Consider the following 14,901-nt stretch of genomic DNA (forward strand, 5'->3'; position numbering starts at 1 on the left):
AGAAACCCAAGAGATACGCATTCAAGCTTGTTTGCATGTAGAACGGAAGTGGTTGTCAGTCACGCGTTTATAGGTGAGAATGGTGATGAGTGTCACATAATCATCACATTTATCATGTTCTTGGGTGCGAATGAATATCTTGGAGAAGAAATAGACTTGAGTTGAATAGAAAAACAATAGTACTTTGTATTAATTCATGAAGAACAGCAGAGCTCCACACCTTAATCTATGGTGTATAGAAACTCCACCGTTGAAAATACATAAGTGATAATGGTGTAAGCATGGCCGAATGGCCAGCCTCCAAGGTCTAGGGACTAAACGTCCAAAGATTGATCCAAAATACAATAGTATAAGATCCTATTTATAGAAAACTAGTAGCCTAGGGTTTACAGAAATCAGTAATTAATGCAGAAATCTTTTTCCGGGCCCACTTGGTGTGTGCTTGGGCTGAGCATTGAAGCTTCCATGTGTAGAGACTTTTCTTGGAGTTAAACGCCAACTTTTGTGCCAGTTTGGGCGTTTAACTCCAGCTTTTGTGCCAGTTTGGGCGTTTAACTCCAGCTTTTGTGCCAGTTCCGGAGTTAAACGCCAGAATTCTTGAGCTGTCTTGGAACGCCTATTTGGGCCATCAAATCTCGGGCAAAGTATGGACTATTATATATTGCTGGAAAGCCCAGGATGTCTACTTTCCAACGCAATTGAGAGCGCACCATTTGGGCTTCTGTAGCTCCAAAAAATCCACTTTGAGTGCAGGGAGGTCAGAATCCAACAGCATCTGAAGTCCTTTTTCAGCCTCTGAATCAGATTTTTGCTCAGGTCCCTCAATTTCAGCCAGAAAATACCTGAAATCATAGAAAAACACACAAACTCATAGTAAAGTCCAGAAGAGTGATTTTTATTTAAAAACTAATAAAAATATAATAAAAACTAATTAAAATATACTAAAAACATACTAAAAACAATGCCAAAAAGCGTATAAATTATCCGCTCATCACCCCTCTCTATGTTCGAATTTTTCCTCTTCTCCTTCTTACATTCTTCTCTTCTTATACTTGCATAAGGAATCTCTATACTGTGACATAGAGGATTCCATATTTTCTTTTATGTTCTCCTCTTTTTCATATGAGCAGGAACAAGGATAAGAACATTCTTGTTGAAGCTGATCCTGAACCTGAAAGAACTCTGAAGAGGAAGCTAAAGGAAGCTAAAGCACAACTCTCTGGAGAAAATCTGACAGAAATTTTCGAAAAAGAAGGAGACATGGCCGAAAATAATAACAATGCAAGGAAGATGCTTGGTGACTTTACTGCACCAAATTCCAATTTACATGGAAGAAGCATCTCAATCCCTGCCATTGGGGCAAACAACTTTGAGCTTAAACCTCAATTAGTTTCTCTGATGCAACAGAACTGCAAGTTTCATGGACTTCCATATGAAGATCCTTTTTCAGTTCTTAACTGAATTCTTGCAGATCTGTGATACTGTTAAGACCAATGGGGTTGATCCCGAGGTCTACAGGCTTATGCTTTTTCCATTTGCTATAAGAGACAGAGCTAGAATATGGTTGGACTCTCAACCTAAGGATAGCCTGAACTCTTGGGATAAGCTGGTCACGACTTTCTTAGCCAAGTTCTTTCCTCATCAAAAGCTTAGTAAGCTTAGAGTGGATGTTCAAACCTTCAAACGAAAAGAAGGTGAATCCCTCTATGAAGCTTAGGAGAGATACAAGGAACTGACCAAAAAGTGTCCTTCTGACATGTTTTCAGAATGGACCATCCTGGATATATTCTATGATGGTCTGTCTGAGCTATCAAAGATGTCACTGGACCATTCTGCAGGTGGATCCATTCACCTAAAGAAAACGCCTGCAGAAGCTCAAGAACTCATTAACATGGTTGCAAATAACCAGTTTATGTACACTTCTGAAAGGAATCCTGTGAATAATGGGACGCCTATGAGGAAGGGAGTTCTTGAAATTGATACTCTGAATGCCATATTGGCTCAGAATAAAATATTGACTCAGCAAGTCAATATGATTTCTCAGAGTCTGAACGGATTGAAGGAATCATCCAACAGTACTAAAGAGGCCTCTTCTGAAGAAGAAGCTTATGATCCTGAGAACCCTGCAATAGCAGAGGTAAATTACATGGGTGAACCCTATGGAAACACCTATAATCCCTTATGGAGAAATCATCCAAATTTCTCATGGAAGGATCAACAAAAGTCTCAACAAGGCTTTAATAGTGGTGGAAGAAATAGGTTTAGCAATAGCAAACCTTTTCCATCATCCACTCAGCAACAGACAGAAAATTCTGAGCAGAATCCATCTAGCTTAGCAAATATAGTCTCTGATCTATCTAAGGCCACTTTAAGTTTCATGAATGAAATAAGGTCCTCCATTAGAAATTTGGAGGCACAAGTGGACCAGCTGAGTAAAAGAGTCACTGAAACTCCTCCTAGTACTCTCCCAAGCAATACAGAAGAGAATCCAAAAAGAGAGTGCAAGGCCATTGATTTAACCATCATGGCCGAACCTACAAGGGAGGGAGAGGACGTGAATCCTAGTGAGGAAGACCTCCTGGGACGTCCAGTGATCAGCAAGGAGTTTCCCTCTCAGGAACCAAAGGAATCTGAGGCTCAATTAGAGACCATAGAGATTCCATTAAACCTCCTTCTACCCTTCATGAGCTCTGATGAGTATTCTTTTTCTGAAGAGAATGAGGATGTTACTGAAGAGCAAGTTGTCAAGTACCTTGGTGCAATCATGAAGCTGAATGCCAAGTTATTTGGTAATGAGACTTGGGAAGATGAACCCCCTTGCTCACCAATAAACTGAGTGATCTGGATCAACTGAAATTGCCTCAGAAGAAACAAGATCCTGGAAAGTTCTTAATACCTTGTACCATAGGCACCATGACCTTTGAGAAGGCTCTATGTGACCTTGGATCAGGGATAAACCTCATGCCACTCTCTGTAAAGGAGAAACTGGAAATCTTTGAGGTGCAAGCTGCCAGAATCTCATTAGAGATGGCAGACAACTCAAGAAAACAGGCTTATGGACTAGTAGAGGACGTGTCAGTGAAGGTTGAAGGCCTTTACCTCCCTTCTGATTTCATAATCCTAGACACTGGGAAGGATGAGGATGAATCCATCATCCTTGGAAGACCCTTCCTAGCCATAGCAAGAGCTGTGATTGATATGGACAGAGGAGAATTGATCCTTCAACTAAATGAGGACAACCTTGTGTTTAAAACTCAAGGATCTCCTTCTGTAACCATGGAGAGGAAGCATGAAAAGCTTCTCTCACTGTAGAGTCAACCAAAGCCCCCAAAGTCAAACTCTAAGTTTGGTGTTGGGAGGTTCCAATAATGCTCTGAACATCTGTGAAGCTCTATGAGAGCTCACTATCAAGCTATTGACATTAAAGAAGCACTTGTTGGGAGGCAACCCAATGTTATCTAATTATATTTATTTATTTTCTATTGTTATTTCGTGTTTTATTAGGTTGATGATCATGTGAAGTCATAAAAACTACTGAAAAATCAAAAACAGAATGAAAAATAGCATTGAAAACAGCACACCCTGGAGGAAAGCAGTCTGGCATTTAAACGCCAGAAACAAGCATCTGTCTGGCGTTTAACGCCAGAAACAGGCACCAAGCTGGCGTTTAACGCCAGAAACAAGCATCTACCTGGCGTTAAACGCCAAAAACAAGCTACATTTGGGCGTTTAACGCCAGAAACAGGCAGCAGTCTGGCGTTAAACTCCAGGATTGCACAGCAAGGGCGTTTTACACGCCTAATTGGAGCAGGGATGTTAAGTCCTTGGCCCCACTGGATCTGTGGACCCCACAGGATCCCTACCACTTCTTCTCTCATCTTCACATCTTTTCATAACTTTCTTCCACAAATACCCTTCACCAATCACCTCCATTACTCCTCCAAAACCATCATACAACCCACCTACACCCACCCACTCAAATTCAAACCATCACTCTTTCCTTTTTACACATCATTACCACCTAAACCCCCCTGGCCAAACCATTCAAACACCTACATCTCCTCTATTTTCTTCTTCTTCTACTCACTTCTTTCCTCTTTTTGCTCGAGGACGAGTAAACTTTCTAAGTTTGGTGTGGTAAAAGCATTGCTTTTTGTTTTTCTATAACCATTTATGGCACCTAAGGCCAGAGACATCCTCATTGAAGAGAACAAGCCCATCACTAAGAAAAGGATGGAGCAAACAAGAGATCATGGACCTCAACATGAGCATGAGAAAATTCCTCACGAAGAAATCCCTGAGATGCCTCAGGGGATGCACTTTCCTCCACAAAACTATTGGGAGTAAATCAACACATCCCTAGGAGGATTAAGCTCCAACATGGGACAACTAAGGATGGAGCACCAAGAGCACTCCATCATCCTCCATAAAATTAGAGAAGATCAAAGAGCTATGAGGGAGGAGCAACAAAGATAAGGAAGAGACATATAGGAGCTCAAGAGCACCATTGGTTCTTCAAGAAGAGGAAGACGCCACCCTCACTAAGGTGGATTCATTCCTTAATCTCCTTGTCTATTTATTTTACTATTTTTTTATTTTTGAGCTTTATGTTTTATTTATGTTTGTGTCTTTACTATATGATCACTAGTGTCTAAGTGTCTATGCCTTAAAGTTATGAATATGAATCCATCACCTCTCTTAAATGAAAAATATTTTAATTACAAAAGAACAAGAAGTACATGGTTTCGAATTCATCCTTGAAACTAGTTTAATTATTTTGATGTGGTGACAATACTTTTTGTTTTCTGAATGAATGCTTGAATAGTGCATATGTCTTTTGAAGTTGATGTTTATGAATGTTAAATATGTTGGCTCTTGAAGAATAAAGAAAAAGGAGAAATGTTATTTGAAAATCTGAAAAATCATAAAAATGATTCTTGAAGCAAGAAAAAGCAGTGAATACAAAAGCTTGCAGAAAAAAAATAGCGAAAAAAAGAAAGAAAAAGAAAAAATAAGCAGAAAAAGCCAAAAGCTCTTTAAACCAAAAGGCAAGAGCAAAAAGCCAATAGCCCTTAAAACCAAAAGGCAAGGGTAACAAAAAGGATCCAAGGCTTTGAGCATCAGTGGATAGGAGGGCCTAAAGGAATAAAATCCTGGCCTAAGCGGCTAAACCAAGCTGTCCCTAACCATGTACTTGTGGCGTGAAGGTGTCAAGTGAAAACTTGAGACTGAGCGGTTAAAGTCGAGGTCCAAAGCAAAAACAGAGTGTGCTTAAGAACCCTGGACACCTCTAATTGGGGACTTTAGCAAAGCTGAGTCACAATCTGAAAAGGTTCACCCAGTTATGTGTCTGTGGCATTTATGTATCTGGTGGTAATACTGGAAAACAAAGTGCTTAGGGCCACGGCCAAGACTCATAAAGTAGCTGTGTTCAAGAATCAACATACTGAACTAGGAGAATCAGTAACACTATCTGAATTCTAAGTTCCTATAGATGCCAATCATTCTAAACTTCAATGGATAAAGTGAGATGCCAAAACTATTCAAGAGGCAAAAAGCTACAAGTCCCGCTCATCTGATTAGAGCTAAGTTTCATTGATATTTTAGAATCTATAGTATATTCTCTTCTTTTTATCCTATTTGATTTTTAGTTTCTTGGGGACAAGCAACAATTTAAGTTTGGTGTTGTGATGAGCGGATAATTTATACACTTTTTGGCATTGTTTTTACATAGTTTTCAGTATAATTTAGTTAGTTTTTAGTATATTTTTATTAGTTTTTAAATAAAAATTACATTTCTAGACTTTACTATGAGTTTGTGTGTTTTTCTTTGATTTCAGGTATTTTCTGGCTGAAATTGAGGGACTTGAGCAAAAATCAGATTCAGAGGTTGAAGAAGGACTGCAGATGCTGCTGGATTCTGACCTCCCTGCACTCAAAGTGGATTTTCTGGAGCTATCGAACTCCAAAAGGTGTGCTCTCAATTGAGTTGGAAAGTAGACATCTAGGGCTTTACAGAAATATATAATAGTCTATACTTTGCTCGAGTTTAGATGATGCAAACTGGCGTTCAATGCCAATTCCATGCTGCATTCTGGAGTTAAACGCCAGAAACAGGTTGCAAAGTGGAGTTAAACGCCAGAACCAGGTTACAAACTGGCGTTCAACTCCAAGAAAAGCCTCTACACGTGTAAAGCTTAATGCTCAGCCCAAGCACACACCAAGTGGGCCCCGGAAGTGGATTTCTGCATCATTTATTCATTTCTGTAAACCCTAGTAACTAGTTTAGCATAAATAGGACTTTTTACTATTGTATTTACATCTTTGGATTATCATTTGATCCTTTGATCACATTTTGAGGGCTGGACATTCGGCCATGCCTGGACCTTATCACTTATGTATTTTCAATGGTAGAATTTCTACACTCCATAAATTAAGGTGTAGAGCTCTGCTGTTCCTCATGAATTAATACAAAGTACTACTGTTTTTCTATTCAATTCAAGCTTATTCCTTCTCTAAGATATCCATTCGCACCCAAAAACATGATGAATGTGATGATTATGTGACGCTCATCATCATTCTCACCTATGAACGCGTGCCTGACAAACACTTCCGTTCTACATGCAACCAAGCTAGAATGAGTATCTCTTGGATATCTAATACAGAGGACCGAGTCCGAGATATTAGAATCTTCGTGGTATAAGTTAGAACCCATGGACGACCATTCTTGAGATCCGGAAAGTCTAAACCTTGTCTGTGGTATTCCGAGTAGGATCTGGGAAGGGATGGCTGTGACGAACTTCAAACTTGCGAGTGCTGAGCGTAGTGACAGACGCAAAAGGACAGTAAATCCTATTCCAGTATGATCGAGAACCGACAGATGATTAGCCATGCAGTGACAGCGCATTGGACCATTTTCACAGAGAGGATGGGATGTAGCCATTGACAATGGTGATGCCCTACATAAAGATTGTCATGGAAGGGAGTAGGAATGATTGGATGAAGACAGCAGGAAAGCAGAGGTTCAGAGGAATGAAAGCATCTCTATACGCTTATCTGAAAATCTCACCAATGAATTACATAAGTATCTCTATCCCAGTTTATATTTTATTTATGTTTTTATTATCAATTCACCATAACCATTTGAATCTGCGTGACTGAGATTTACAAGGTGACCATAGCTTGCTTCAAGCCGACAATCTCCGTGGGATCGACCTTTACTCACGTAAGGTTTATTACTTGGACGACCCAGTGCACTTGTTGGTTAGTTGTATCGAAATTGTGAAAAAGAACTAAAATTATAAACGTGCGTATTAAGTTTTTAGCGCCGTTACCAAGGAATGAACGATCACGATTTCGTGCACCAATAGTCATAAGTGACATTTTCTCAAACACTTGGTGAGCAAGAATAAAAGGCATCATGAAAATGAAAAAACAATCCAAATTAAAGCTACCCACTAACAACAATCAACAATAATAATTCAAATAACATAAATAAAACATGAAAACTCTCAATGCATTAATAGAACTCAATTCCAACAAGATCCAAATTCAAAACTCAAAAGAACTAAAGTTGCAAGAGTGCTAAGTAAAATTAGAGAATGAAAACTACAATTAAAGCAACAAAGATTGAAATTAAAAAGGATCTAATCCAAAGATTCAAGTGAAATTGAACAAAGAATACTAAACCCTAGAGAGAAGTGAGAGTTTCTCTCTCTAGAATTCAAAAACTATGTAAAAACTAAACTAATGGCATGTATATCCCATCTTCCTTTACTCCCAGCCTCTAATCTTCAGATTAGGCTCGAAACTGGCTAAAAAGAGCTCAGAAATAGCCCCCAACGTGTTCTTTTTAGTGAGGCACGTGCCACTTGTCACGTGCATGTATTAGCCACGCATACGTGTCAGACGACTACTGCACTTGGTCACGCGTATGCGTCAATCACGCGTACGCGTGATAGAGGAAAAATGTCGATAAAGAATTTCTCAAAATAACTTTGTTGCAAACATAGTCCAAACCAATAATGAATCCTCACATCAATGTTTAATTAGGTTGTCACAAGTTCAACCTCAATAAAAATTAACCGAAGTATTTAAACCTCGGGTCGTCTCTCAAAGAATTGCAAGCGGGTGCCCAATTATTGGCTATGAAAGTATATTTTGGGGATTTTGTAATAAGAGACAAGCAATGTAAATAACAAAAGAAATAAGCTAACAACTAAGAAAGCTCTTGGCAAGGAATGAGAACTAGAAGTGCTATCCTCATTATCATCCTCAATTGTGATGGTAATTGTCTTTTGCTCTCACTTAGTTAACCTCTAACATTTGAAGGAAAGTCAAGTGAGCAAAATCAACTTGAGTTCACAAGTCCTAATCAAAGACTAGATTTAGTGAAGTTCAAGTCAACTAGCAACTTTCAATCACTAATCAACAAGATACTTTGACAATTCAAAAGTCTCTAATTACTCAACCCAAGTCAAGAGGAGAAAAAAAATTTAACTCATGACTAAAAGAAACATTTCATCAAACATATAGAAGGCAATAAAAGTAAACATCATCAATTGCAAGAATTAATAAAAGCTATAACTAATCAAAGTAAGAAATCAACAATAGAAATCATGGCAAACATTAAAAGACATGAAACCAAATAATTGCATTAAAGGAGAATTGGAATCAACAAAAGAGTTCATAAACTAAATTGAAAAAATAACGGAATTAACAAGAGAAGTAAAGTACTAGAACAAATAAAAGTAAAGAAAAACCAAATTGAAGGAAGAGTGAGATCTAGATCTAAAAGGAAGTAAAACTAAGAACCCTAATCTAGAGAGAGGAGCGAGCCTCTCTCTCTAAAATTCTACATCTATAACCTAAAGTGTGTATGAATGAATGGGAATCCCCCTATCCTTCTTCACTCCCAGTCTCTTATCTACAGAATGGGCTTGAAACTGGGCCAAAAATCAGCTCAGAAATCGCCCCCAGTGATTTTACTTTAGCGAGGTAAGTGCCGCTTTGTTACGGGTATGTGTCAGCCACGCGTACGCGTCGTTGAACTTTGCACAAAGTCACGCATATGCGTCATCCACGCGTGCGCGTCGTTTGGACTATGGCTTGCCCACGTGTACGCGTCGCTCATGCGTACGCGTTGGGGCCAACTTCTCAAATCTTCAAATCCTTGTGTTCTTTCCATTTTTGTATGCTTCCTTTCCATCCTCTAAACCATTCCTGCCCTATGGCCCTGTGAACAATCAACAAATACATCATGGCATCGAATGGTAATGAAAGAGGATTAAAAATTAGTAATTTTACGACCTTAGAAGCATGTTTTCATTCATAGCACAAAATTAGGAAGGAATCTTAAAAACATGCAAATTATATGAATAAGTGAGAGAATAGTTGATAAAATCCACTAAATTAAGCACACGATAAACCCTAAAAATGGGGTTTATCAACCTCCCCACACTTAAACATTAGCATGTGATCATGCTAAACTCAAGAGAAGCTATAAAGGGATGAAGAGGGATGGTGAAATTTATTAGATGCAACGTATCTACATGCATGTAACTAAATGCAAAATGTTTCTACCTACTTGGTTAAAAATAAACCAATCTTCCAAGAACATATATGAACAAGTAGGGTTAAGATAATCATGTTGATTTATGAATTCAACTAATTCAAATCTCAAAATGAAGTACAAGTAGACTTGCAAGAAGAAAGCTCATGAAAGCTGGGAACAAGGAATTGAGCGTCGAACCTTCACCGGAAGTGTTTGCACTCTATCCTCTCTAGTGTTTGAGGGTTGATTCTCTCAGTTCTTTACTAATCTTGCTTTCTAAGGCTTGCTCTTCTTCTACCAATCAACATATGTTCAATGCATGAATACACATATCAAGAGGTCTTTTTAAGAGTTGTAATGGGGTTAGGGTCAAGGTAGGATTGTATTTGGTCAAGTGGACTAAAATTTGAATCCTTGATTAACCTAAACTTCCCATCTAACCTAAGATAATCCATGTAATTAAAATACAAAACTTAAGTACCTATTGACTATCTTTTGCCACATGTTCATGCATCCCAAATTTGAATACAATTCATATGCATTGTTATCACCACTTGCTTTGGGGCATTTTGTCCCCTTTTTATTGCTTTCTTATTTTCTTTTTCTTTTTCTTCTTTTTATTTTTCTTTTATTTTTTTCTTGTGGTGGATACTATATATATGAGAGATCAATGCATATGCTTAAAATATTGAATGTATGAACATGCGCCCAACTCTTTTTCACATTTTTCATAAAAAGTATAACATACCCAATTCCCAAACCAAATGTTCCCAACCCAATTTCTCCACACTTAAATCATGTACACTCTTATCACTAATCTAAGTCAACCAAGGATTCAAATTAAGGACATCCATTGTTTTCTGCTTAGAGTTAGTGATGGGCTAAAATAAAGAACAAATGGGGGTAAAATAGGCTCAATCATTGGTTGCAACAGATGATGAAATGGTAATGCGATATGGGTATGTGAGCTTAATTCAAATGATGGCTTCAATTATATATATGTATGCATACATCTAACAATAGAAATATAGAATCAAGCAAGACAAAGATCACAATCTTAGAGAGAACAACACACACCGAAATAAAATATATTGGTTGATAACATGCAACCAATCAATTAGGCTCAAATCTCACTAGGCTTGTGTGTTCTAGCTCGAAAACCATGTTCTAAAATAAATTCTTCAAGCAAGTTCATAAAAAAATTTTATTCAAATTAGTGAAATGCCCTAAAATAGTTTCTTGAAAGGGAAATCATCGCTCTAACCAAGTAGTCCTATCAAGAAAAAGGTAATTTAATATTTACAAATTCTAACTATCATGTAATTTATCATGCAATGCAACAACTAACTACTCAAAGAAAATTGAGAATTGGTGTTGGAAAAGGAAGTAGTTACCCACAGAAGTCGGTTTTGACCTCTCCACACTTAAAGATTGCACCGTCTTCGGTGCATGCAAAGACGAGCAAAGTGGACGGGCTGCTACAACTGATGAGTTCCTTCAAAAGGTTGTGCAAAAGGACTTGTTATTTGCCCCATTTAGAATCTTTTCCTTTTCCTTCTTGGTGGCTAGCCTGAAAGGAGAGAAAAAGAACGAAGATTAAGCCTACAACAAAGATATCAAAGCAAATAGAACATAGGTGGGGGATAATGCCAAATAAGAGTAGCATTCTCAACTACATGGTAGCTACAACATGTAAGTAGTGAGAAAGTAATATAAGCTAAGGCATATCGACTAACACTTGATGCAAGAGTAAAATTAAAGTATAAGTAATGACATGAAGAGCGTTTGGAAGCATCAAGTTCAAATAGGAAAAAGTGGGTCATGAGAGACAATATAAGTTCATATCAATGCACAAAGAATACAAGTGTCACAAAAGATAAGCATTGAACTATAAATATCATCACCTAAAAATACAAAACAAGTCACGAAGCACCAAAACAATACAAGAAATAGTCAACAGTTGAGTAAGAAAAGTCAACACCAATGGAAAAATAGCAAACTTAGAAAAGAAAATAAGAAGAAGCACAAAGTTAAAATGCAATGAATGAAAGTATGCAAATGCATCAAGCAGAAGAGAATGAAAGAGAATAAATATGAGAAGTTAATGGAATGAAGAAGAAGAAAGGTAGAAAGAAAGAAGAAAGAGAGAGGAAAGAAGAAAGAAAGGGAAAACAGATGTGACACGTAAGCGTCGTCCACGTACACGCGTGGATAGCAGAATGAGGAGGCGACGCGTACGCGTCAGTCACGCGTATGCGTGGGAGGGAGAAAGAGCATGTGATGCGTACGCGTCGATCACGCATACGCGTGGAAACCTATTGTGCTCCACGCACGAAAGCTGCACAGTACCATCACAACTCTCTGGATTTTTTACTGCAGCATTAAAATTTTGGCGTCGACGCGCACGCGTGGGTGGCCAAAAATCAAGTGATGCGTACCGTCAGCGAGGCGCACGCGTGGGTTGGGTTGTGCGCCTAGCACCCCACCCGCACGGTTCTAGCACAACTCTCAGATTTTTGTACTGGAGAGCGAAATTGGGGCATTAACACGGACGCGTGACGACCAGTTTTTTTTTTCAATTATTGAGAAGCTAACTAACAACCCAAAACAATACCAAATATTATCAAATAACTAAACTAAACTTAAAGCAAAATAAATCTAACGGAAGTTGAAAATTTCCTTATTTGCCAAAATAACCAAAAGAGAAAATAGAAAGAGTTTACCATGATAGGGTGTCTCCCACCTAGCACTTTTATTTATTGTCCTTAAGTTGGACATTTGGTGAGCTCCTTGTTATGATGGCTTGTGCTTGTACTCATCCTTGAACTCCCACCAATGCTTGGACTTCCCATAAGTGCCAAGATTCTATGTCAATTGCATCAAACTTTGATGGAGTTCTTCACAAACCATGAGCTCCCAATATTGATCCTCTTGTTATGATCCAGGATCCCACACTTTGTTTTCATACCCATCTTCAAGTTAATCATCATAGTTCCAATTGGGTGAGAAGCAAGCCAAATTCTCATTTAGGCACCAAATTCTCCTCCTAGATCCATACAATTTAGCATTCCCCCAACCATGGGACCTATGACTTGAGGGTTCAACCTTGATGAGCCTAACATCATTTTGCCAACCACTACACAACTCTTCCTTACTCTTCAATCCACAAAGAGCTCTAAGTTGACCATCTGGTTCAAGCAAACTATATTCAAGTGGGAAAGTAAAGCTTAGGGATAAGAGATGTTCCCACTTGAATGAAAGGATGGATGATGGTGACTTAGGAAGGGGTGGTCCCAATAATCTTGCAAGTTCCATTCCCTTGTGCTCTTCTTTGACTACCTCCACCTCTTGGCAAGTGATGAGTGAGAATTGCACCGGTTTGGATTTTTTCACTTAAAATAACTTCCGTTGCAAGTATAGACCAAACCGGCAACCAACTCCCAACATCAAAGTTTAAATTTCTAATTCAAATAACCGAGAGTAATTAGACCTCGGGTCGTTCTTCGCTAGGAACTAGTGACCATGAGCGCACAATTTTGGTTGTGAGAAGCAAAAGGATTTTCAATGATGAAAGCAAACAATTAAGAAATAAAAGAACAATCCAAAATTGCAATTAATGAACTAATGAAGGAACTAAAGAACTATGTATGTAATATGGACAAGTAAAGCTCAAAAAGATGGAAATGTGGTTCAAAACATAAATTGAACCTTGACTTGGGTTGAGTTATGGAATTTCTTCCTTGCCAGAACCACAACTATGATAATTATGATGGATTAGTCTCACCTAGTCAACCTTTAATATCGAAGAGTAAGTCAAGTGAGAATAATTGTTATTAATCCACAAATCCTAGCTAACTTACTAATTACCTTAGTAAAAAGCTAGCGTTAGTGGAAACAATAACAACTAACAACCCAAGAATTATCACTAAACGTCGGACATTATGACTCTAGTAATCCATATACTCATTTTTCCAAGCCAAGGGGGTTGGTGCGTAGAAATTGTGATTACACTTTGATTATGTAAAATTCATCGCTCTTTCTTTCCCTGGTAATGGCACCAAAAACATGATGCCAATACCATGGTTCACAACTTCGCACAACTAACCAGCAAGTGCACTGGGTCGTCCAAGTAATACCTTACGTGAGTAAGGGTCGAATCCCACGGAGATTGTTGGTATGAAGCAGGCTATGGTCACCTTGCAAATCTCAGTCAGGTAGGGTTAAATGTGATTGGATTAGATAATTAAAAGATAAACAATAAGGGATAGAAATACTTATGTAAATCATTGGTGAGAATTTCAGATAAGCGTATGGAGATGCTTTCGTTCCTCTGAACCTCTGCTTTCCTGCTATCTTCATCCAATCAGTCTTACTCCTTTCCATGGCTGGCTTTATGTGATACATCACCATTGTCAATGGCTACTTTCAGTCTTCTCTCGGGAAAATGATCCAAATGCCCTGTCACGGCACGACTAATCGTCTGGAGGCATCACCCTTGTCAATGGTTTCATCCTATCCTCTCAGTGAAAATGGTCAACGCACCCTGTCACAGCACGGCTATTCATCTGTCGGTTCTCGATCATGCTGGAATAGGATTTACTATCCTTTTGCGTCTGTCACTATGCCCGGCAATCGCGAGTTTGAAGCTCGTCACAGTCATTCAATCATTGAATCCTACTCGGAATACCACATACAAGGTTTAGACCTTCCGAATTCTCTTGAATGCCGCCATCATTCTAGCTTACACCACGAAGATTCTGGTTAAGAGATCTAAGAGATACTCATTCAGTCGAAGGTAGAACGGAAGTGGTTGTCAGGCACGCATTCATAGGGAATGATGATGATTGTCACGTTCATCACATTTAGGTTGAAGAGCGAATGAATATCTTAGAAGCGAAATAAGATGAATTAAATAGAAAACAGTAGTACTTTGCATTAATCTTTGAGGAACAGCAGAGCTCCACACCTTAATCTATAGAGTGTAGAAACTCTACCGTTAAAATTACATAAGTGAAAGGTCCAGGCATGGCCGAATGGCCAGCCCCTCTGATCTAAGAACCAGGCATCCAAAGATGTCTAATACAATAGTAAAAGGTCCTATTTATAATAAACTAGTCACTAGGGTTTACAGAAGTAAGTAATTGATGCATAAATCCACTTCCGGGGCCCACTTGGTGTGTGCTTGGGCTGAGCTTTAACTTTCCACGTGCAGAGGCCATTTGCGGAGTTGAACGCCAGGTTTTGATCCATTTCTGGCGTTCAACTCTGGTTTTTGATCCATTTCTGGCGCTGAACTTCAGAATTGGGCAGATAGCTGGCGTTGAATACCAGTTTACATCATCTATCCT

General features: G+C 38.6%; 1 non-coding gene across 1 annotated transcript; it reads right to left on the bottom strand.

The window, feature by feature from the left end:
- Nucleotides 1-1,654: 1,654 nt before the first annotated feature.
- On the bottom strand, nt 1,655-1,758 carry LOC112774057 (small nucleolar RNA R71). The gene has a single exon (XR_003188569.1). It is a non-coding gene; the product is annotated as a small nucleolar RNA R71 (small nucleolar RNA).
- Nucleotides 1,759-14,901: the final 13,143 nt, after the last annotated feature.

This window comes from Arachis hypogaea, chromosome 18 (genome assembly GCF_003086295.3).
Source record: "Arachis hypogaea cultivar Tifrunner chromosome 18, arahy.Tifrunner.gnm2.J5K5, whole genome shotgun sequence".
NCBI lineage: Eukaryota > Viridiplantae > Streptophyta > Magnoliopsida > Fabales > Fabaceae > Arachis > Arachis hypogaea.